The sequence below is a fragment of the Spermophilus citellus genome, assembly GCF_964194105.1.
Source record: "Spermophilus citellus genome assembly, chromosome: 11".
Lineage (NCBI taxonomy): Eukaryota > Metazoa > Chordata > Mammalia > Rodentia > Sciuridae > Spermophilus > Spermophilus citellus.
Window position 1 is genome coordinate 64,932,740 of NC_138192.1, and position 8,779 is coordinate 64,941,518.

The 8,779-nt window shown below is 39.3% G+C and overlaps 1 long non-coding RNA gene across 1 annotated transcript; it reads left to right on the top strand.

The window, feature by feature from the left end:
* The first annotated feature begins 3,531 nt into the window (after positions 1-3,531).
* On the top strand, positions 3,532-8,578 carry LOC308631204. Its single transcript, XR_014018139.1, has 3 exons — positions 3,532-3,659; positions 8,094-8,157; positions 8,411-8,578. It is a non-coding gene; the product is annotated as an uncharacterized lncRNA (long non-coding RNA).
* The last annotated feature ends 201 nt before the right edge of the window (positions 8,579-8,779 follow it).

An 8,779-nucleotide genomic window follows, 5' to 3' on the forward strand; every position in this document is an offset into this window, starting at 1 on the left:
ATTGAGCAGGTCCCATAATGACCATTTCATTATTAATGGCTCTTAAATCTTGCAATAATATCCATTTACCAGATTTCTTTTTGATGACAAAAATGGGAGTATTATGGGGAGATACAGAAGGTTGTATATGTCCTTCCGCTAATTGTTGTTTGACCAGATCATGGGCTACTTGTATCTTTTCTTTAGTCAAGGGCCACTGAGGAACCCATACTGGTCTTTCTGATTTCCATGTAATTTTTATTGTCTCAGTGGCCCTTTGTGAAAATCCAACCCATGTCTGTCTGTTCCTTGATCTATTTGTATTGGTGCTGCTATACCTTGTTCTTGTTTTTCTAATCTTTTTCCTTTCCTAAAACCTTGTCTAGCCATAATAGTGGGTGCATTTTGATTGATGTTATTTGTTAATGTCAAACCTAATTGATCTAAGACATCTTGTCCCCATAAATTTACGGGAAGATTATCCAATACATATGGCTGTATAGTTCCTTCACATCCTTCAGGATCCTTCCAATCTAATACCATTGCACTTCTATGGGGATTTGTCACCACTCCTAGGACTCAAAGCATTTGAGTGGCTTGTTGTAATGGCCAATGTTTTGGCCATTCTTGACGAGAGATGATGCTAAGGTCTGCACCTGTATCCAGTAGCCCATTAAATTCATGTCCTTGAATATTTAGTTTTAGCATGGGGCAAGAATCTAAATTTAAAGAAAGCATAGCTCAATCTACACCTGTGGAGCCTAATCCCTTGGAACCTCTTTCTACAGCATGACTGGAAAATTTATCATGTAGGCTTGGTATTATTAGTAACTGTGCTATTCTATCTCCTGGTGAAATTATTGATATACCCTTTGGAGAACTGGCTATAATTTTTATTTCACCTTCATAATTGGGATCAATTACCCCAGGACTTATCAAAAGTCCTTTTAGAGTAGAAGAGCTGCGTCCCAATAATAAGCCTACTGTTCCTTTGGGAAGAGGTCCTTTTACCCCTGTTGGAATGATTTGAACTCCCATCTCTGGAGTTAGTACTGATCTGGCGGAGGCGCAGATGTCCAACCCTGCGTTCCCTCTGGTTTGTCTGATGAGGGATCTGATGGACAATGTGTCCTGGTCACTACCCTGATGGGGTTGCTGGGTTCCTCCAGTGCTCCGTATATTTGTGGTTTGGGGCCCCGGAGCATTGGGGCCCCCTGTCCATTTTTTGGCAACGGAGCCCGATGCCTTTGTCCACGATATTGTGGATAAACACCTTGTCCTTGTTCGTTTTTTGATAATGGAGTACCCTCTATGGTGGTTTGAGAACGGCATTCATTAGCCCAATGTAATGGAGTACCCTCTATGGTGGTTTGAGAACGGCATTCATTAGCCCAATGTCTCCCTCTACGGCATTGTGGGCAAATACCCGGTATTCTACTCCTTTGATACCTAGTTTTGTTAAACCCTCCTCCTATGGGGCAATTCCTTTTAAAATGTCCTGTTTGTTGACAATTGTAGCATGTTCTTGGCCTGGTATATAAAGCCTGTTTTACTGCAGCTGCCACAATTTGCCCTTGTTCATTAATGTCTCTGGCATCTAAAGCCTGTTTTACTGCAGCTGCCATGACTTGCTCTTGTTCATTAATGTCTCTACATAATTTAATATATGTGTTTAAATCTTCCTGTTTCCATGGTCTAATGATATCTCTGCACCAACGATTCGCTTGGTCATAAGCCAGTTGTTTTATTAGTGGCATTGCTTGTTCTGTATTCCCCAAAATTCTGGTAGCTGTTTGAATAAGCCTATCTACAAATTCAGCGTAAGGTTCATTAGCTCCTTGTATTACCTTAGATAATTGACCTTGTAAACCTTCATGTCCTTGTAAAGTCTTCCATGCCCTAATCGCCTCTGCAGCAATTTGTGAGTATACGCCAGGATCATATGCAATTTGTTGCTGCTGATCCTCATAAGGTCCCTTTCCTAACAACATATCTAGATTTCTCTGAGGATAACCAGCTGCTGCATTTCGCCTAGCCGTCTCCTTGCAAAATTCCTCATTGGCAACCTTCCATAACAGGTATTGACCTCCATTTAGCACAGCTTTACACATTTTAGCCCAATCTGCTGGTGTCATGTTCAAGTTGTTAATGGATTCGACCAAGCTTACAGTGAAGGGTGCTTGAGGACCATACGTTGTTACAGCCTCTTTTAGCTCCTTCACTGTTTTGAAATTTAAACCCTGGTAAATTCGCTGCCCTCCTACCTCAAATACAGGGCATACTTGAGATCCTGTCTCAGGATCCCAACTATCAACTGTGGGGGTTGGGAGCCTCCTAGCATATGGAGGTGGTGCTGTTGATTGGACACTTATGCCCTCTGGTGATAGAATGCTGTTAGTAGCAGTCTCCTGTAGAGGTGGTGCTGTTGGTTGGACACTTACGCTCTCTGATAGAAAGGTGTTATTAGCAGTCTCCTGTTGTAACTTTTCCCCTGATGGCTTTTTCTGCTCTAAACTTCCTTCCTCTGTCTCACTAGCTTGAAAGACCTTCTCTTTTACTTGAATCTTTCCTCTTTCTGACTAATTTCAGAGACCTTCTCTTTTACTTGAATCAATATGTCTTCTCCTTCCTCTACCTTTGTCTGAATTGAAGGCTTTGGACTAAGCAAACCAGATACGAACGTCCACAATGGCAATGTGCCAACTGGCAGAGTCCCTGGGTTGTTCTTTTCTATTCTTTTTAAATCTTCACCATGATGGTTCCACTGTGATATATTCAACAACTCCTCCTTAAAAAGCCATGGGCTACATTTTTGTATTGTATCAACGTATGCCCTGACTGCTCTTGATTTTACTGGGATGTCTCCTTCCTCCAACAATTTACTTAACAGTCTTTCGGTTTGTTTTTTACTAATTGCTGATCCCGTATTTCTACTATAATACAACCCAACAAGATAACACCAAACAAAACCAAGACAGAATGAAATAAAATTGGAACAAAAATTCATTATATCAGCCTTTCTATCCTCCTGAAATGTGCATCCGTCCTTTCTCCCTATCTGTTCCTCAGACGCAAATAGTTTTTCCTCAGATGTGAGCGGTTTTTCTTCCGTCTCACTCATCTCCAGGGACAGGCAACTTAAAACAAAAATGAAGCAAAACAAAAGAGGAAACTTAGAATGGCTACCCATCCTCTCGCCCTGCCCTCAGGGGCGAGCAGTTTACTTACCCTCAGTCGCTCCCCGTGCGAGCCACCAAATGCCGCAGTCTGGCTGGGCACAATTCAGGAGCCACTTGTCAAAAGAAACTAACTTTATTTTTAGAACCACAAACGCCAAACAAAACAGCTCCTCAGGAAAAAACCCTCAGAGCCCAACTGCCACCACCGGCTTCCCACAAGCCTCTCACCCCCACACCAGCCTCTCCACCTCCCAGAATCCTCCTGCTCTTGAGGCCGATTGGCTGGGTTGCGTGGGCGGAGCCAAAGAAGTCCCCCAATGAGCAGCTCCGTGGAGGAGCCAATCAGCTAGAGGTTGCTGGGGCCGCTGTGAACCAATCATCAGCCGGCAGCTGGAAGTTTGCTGGCAGCTGGAAGTTTGCTGAGGCCCCTTTGGCTGTGGCTCTCAACAGTGACTACCCTGCCTGCCCTTAGAGCAGAGATGAAAAGAGGACATAATTCAGGTCAGTGAAATGCAACCCTGGAAACTCCTCATGTCCTATGAGGACCCAGCTTCTTCCCTTTTCCTATTTTGTTTCACTACATTTTTATGAACCTCTATTTCAGTCAGAACACTTTGTGTGCACCTAAACCCTGGCTTAGAGCTCTCAGGGTCACAAAGAGTTGCTGCATTCCTTTGCCAGTCTCAGTGTCAAGGTCAGGAGGTTTGAGGAGGTCTCTCCTGAGGCAGAGGAGACTTTACTCAGACCTTTCTGGCTCTTGACATATCGCAGAAAAGAATTTAAAGATGTGTCATGTTTTAGCAAAAAGAGGAAGAGTTTTATCAGAAGCCAAATGTGAAAGTACTCACTCTCAGGGCAGAATGCAGACTATTTTTTCAGTGAGACACTGTCAAGGCTTAGGGTTCAAGTTTTTATTAGGGTACATACTTAGGTGGAATATATATATATATGATCCAAAGGGGCTGGACTTTCCTTGGGAGTGGGAAACACAGAGTATGATCCTGCTTTCCCGCTAGAGGAATGTAGATTTCAGTTAACATCAATGTCTCCAATGGCCAGATGGTCCACAGGATGATTGGACTGGAGGGTCATGGTCCATTAAAATATTAGCCACTTGTTTCATGAAGTTACTGGTCTTTTTCTATGTCTTGCTTCTGCTTTGCTATGTTCCATAAAACTTATAAGGAACTGAAAGTTAAGAAGTAATTTGTGAGCAGTTCAGTGCACTCATACATATGGTCTCTTTTTGTCCCTTAGTTTCTTTTGTCCTATTCATGAGTTGTCCACAAATGCCTGTTCCACATTCCAAAAGGGATATTTTCTCCTTTAGAGACTCAGTTTCCTTTCTCTATTCCTAAATGTCTATCTCATCAAGAAGTGACAAGACCATCTGTCACATGTGAAAAGACATAGGAAGAGAACAACAGAGAAAGAGAACAACACAAAGCCCTGTAGAAGATACACGCTGGACCAGACTCTTAACCACTTTGGTTAGAGGTCATCAGCAGTTCCACAGTGAGGCAGAACTAAAGTTGATTCCAGAAACACTCTTTCTTGTTGTTGTTGTTGTTGTTGGTGGTGGTGGTGGTGGTTGTTTACACATGTGTGAAGTAAAGGGAATCAAATTTTCAAACTGAATATGATTTAATAATTCTTAGTAAGTCCTCTATCTTCATGCAATCTCAAGCTGAGAAACTCTTCAGGGATTTTTTTACTTCTAATTTCTGGGGTTATTTACCTACCTATGTAATTTGTTGAGGTCAAGAAAACAAAAGCTTAAACCCTAAAGTGTGGTAACTTTGAACCAAAGGCATAACCTCAGTTTCTCTGGAGGGTCTGGGAGACATTTCCCTTCACCTTTGCAGAAACAGTGTTTCAGTGACTAGAGTGAGCAAAGTCAATGAAGCACTTTGAATAGGCGATGAATCTGCAGGGCATATTTCAACCTTAGTATATGACCAATACATTGAAATTGATCGGATTGCGCTATTTCTTATTTCTGACTCCTCATGTCAGTATTGGGGTTAGGAATAGTGAAGTGCAACATAGCACTGAGTCCCTAATTGCCTAATATTCAAGAGCAATGTGCTCCATAGCAGAAACAGATGTTTATTACAAAGCCTGACTCTTGAGAAGTTCCACTATTGCCCCTAAAAGTATCCCTAAAATTTGTGCTGACTACAAGTCTTTTTTAGCTTCTCTTCTAGAAAGGTGCTAAACTCTTTAGTTATGGTTCTCTAAAGAAGTTTAGAATCTTTTGTATAATTTCTGATGCTGCAAATCTGTCTGTAAACCTGGAGAGCATCACAAATGTTTCAGCCTGTAGCCCTTCCTTTCTGCAGATTCCGGATCATGTGGTCTCACCTCCACTGGAAATGTTAGTGTTTTCCCATGAGCTAAAGCCAATCAGATTCTGTGATTGGTTAACTGTGTGAAAGCACCCATAAAAAATATTAAAAATAGATATTGAAAGGATGGAAATCCGTCCCAAGAAATTCAATTCACCAACATGTTGCCATTCATAAAGGATCCCTTGACAATTATTTTGGAAAATAATTGTTGTATTTCCACCCTCCCCTGCCATATGAGTCATGATATACCCAAGAAGCTTGAGCTCTTGACAATAAATTTTTATTTTTACAGCATGGCAAAAGAAATGTGTACATAACACATATTAAGTTGGTTATTGAAATATGCATTGGTTTTTCTATTTTAAAAAAGTGAGCATAAAGGCTTGATATTGATTATGATCATTGCATAGAACTTTCAACAGAAGAGTTTGTTCATTATGGTATCTTGTGTTGCCAAACAAGCAGCAGTTTGAATTATATAACCCTAGGCCTCTGCATGACAATTGTTATTTCTAACACATGGACTGTAAACATTATACTATCTAATAAAGGCCTTGCACTTACTCCAGTAGTCCATAGAGTGGGAATTATAGAATTTCTATAATGGTTTTTCAGAGATCATTTTGGGGACTGCTGGTAAGGACAGTTCTGCCCTTTCTGGACCAGTATTGCTTAACAGAGAATGGAGAACCAGGATCCATAATATTACCAAGTAGGAGAAGAAGCAGCAGCCATGGGCTGAGACAGACTTTTTCCCAATTTTGAGGCATTTCATAAGTCCTGTGGATTTTGTAATGCCAAGGAGAGGCTCTATAGTATGACACCCCATGCCGACAAGGAGAGCTTGGTGCCAGAATTAATTTAATTTAAAAATCAGAAAATTATTGCTCCCAAGTATTATTGAATTCATACTTTCCATACAAGCTAAAATTTCTTTTTGGAGAAGTTCTCCCATCTCTCTTGTTAGGCTCCGTATGACTGAACATTTTTCATTCTTTTCCTTTTAGTTATAGGAGTTGTACTGAGGAATTCTGTATAAAAGATTCATTATTTCATTGTCTGTTTTTATAATTCATAAACACATTTCCATTAATTCTTATTGTAATTTTCCAACTTTGTGAGATCTCTCTTTGGATTTCCCCTTTTAAAGTCAGCTTTAACAGCCCAAATTTTTGTATTAATCTCTGTCTATTGTTCAGTAACTGAGGTCATTAATTCACTAATAGCATTGGAGAGGTGCTAAAGTTTTTCAAAACTGCAGATTGACCTAATTAATGTCTTTTCTGAATTGTGCTAATTCCCCCATTAACCACTCTGGAGCCTCTTAAAACTCCCCAGTCTCTGCCGACATCTATTCAGAAGTGTTCTATGCTTAGGACAGGTTGTGATTGCCTTGATTATGCATAAAGTAGCAGTGTTTTTAAAATGTTTGCAAAAGTGATTTCCCTCTTGTCATTTATTTTGTTGGATTAATTATTTATAACTCTTACTCATACTTTGCCAACTTTTGCTTGTTCTCTACCTTGCTTTTATGTACTCACCATGGTCTGTCCTACCCCCACCACTTGACAGCTGCTAGTTCTTGTGATTGACAGGGAAGAAGATTAAACATAGACCTGGACCAGAACTATTCTCTTTGCCAGGCTGAGTAAAGATAATTGTTTCATAGTGAAGAAAAACTTAAGATTGGTGTCAAAATTGTTGTATGGGCTTTATTGTTCATTTAAGACTATGTATATAATATGTATATAAGTGTATATAACAATAAATTGTTCTATCATCCCTATACTTCATGCAGGTACAATTACATATAAATCCTGTGGTGGGGATGCTGACTTGACTGAGATTATTATTTGAATGCCAGGACATACCCATCAGGCAAGTAGCTGTCCTGGCAGGATGACAACTTAAAACTTACTTCTGGTTGAGTGCCTTCTACGCTATTATAGCACACTAGTTCTCCCTTATCTCTGAGAAATATCGTCCATGATTCCCAGTGGATGCATGACATGATAGGACCAAATCCTATGAATATTGTATTTTTTGTCTAATACATACATGCCTGTGGTAAAATTTAATTTATAAATGCTAAGAGGTTAGCAATAAATAATAAAAAAGACAATTACAACAACACTGTAACAAAAACTATGCAAATTATGCTTACTCTATCACTCAAAATATCTTACTTACAATTATATGAGATTGTACAATGTATACATGATGAGATAAAATGAGGTAAATGACATAGGCATGGTGATGTAGCATCAGAACTATTTGAACATATTGATATATACTGACACCATGAATACTTGATTTGATAACTTACAAGACTACTAAGTAACTAATGTGAAGGTAGCATATTCAACATAGATACACTGGACAAAGGAAAAATTCATGGCCCATGTGATGGAATGTGATGGCATGACCTTTTATCACACTACTCAGAACAGCATGCAATTTAAAACTTAAGAATTATTTGGAGGAATTTGATTAATTATTTTTAACTCTTCCTTATATTTTGCCAACTTTTGCTTGTTCTCCACTCTGCTTTTCTGTACTCACCAATGTCCATTTGTATTTTCAGACCATGGCTGACTGTGGGTCAGAAATCACAGAAAGTGAAACTATGGATAAGGGGAGATGCCAAGGTAACCATTTTATTTTACAGTGCCTGTAGTACTGTATTTAATCACAAAATGTGACTTAGTGTTCATTGGTAGACTGTGTGAGAGTGTCAATTCTGAACTGATGACTAAGGATTAAAATAAGGAAGTAAAAAAGTATATAAAAGTAGCCCAACAAAAATTCATATGTCGATTTGATGATTTATTTGATAAATCATCTAAATTTCATGATGATAATTAGCTCCTAATTCTCTCCCTTGCCCTCTTTCTCTTTCAGAGCATTGTATTAACCATGCTGGGACATCGGGGACCTTGCAGAGGTTTCAGAGACTGCCCCTCTCAGGGCTAGCCAATTCCTAGAGAAAGTAAATGACTTGCCTGTGAGCATGGCTTTTGAACTTCATATGAAAGGATTCCTACAGTTACCTTCTTTTATGTCTGACTTTTCTTCCCAATATAATAAAATTAATAGTTTTGTTATATGTAAGTGTAGTTTGTCATTCAATTTGCCATTGTATGAATATATTACAGTAGTTTGATCCATTCTACTATTGATGAACATTTAGTTGTTTTTAGTTTGTGACCATTATGACTAATGCCACTGTAAACATTCTTTTGTAAATTATTTATACATAATTTTGATGCC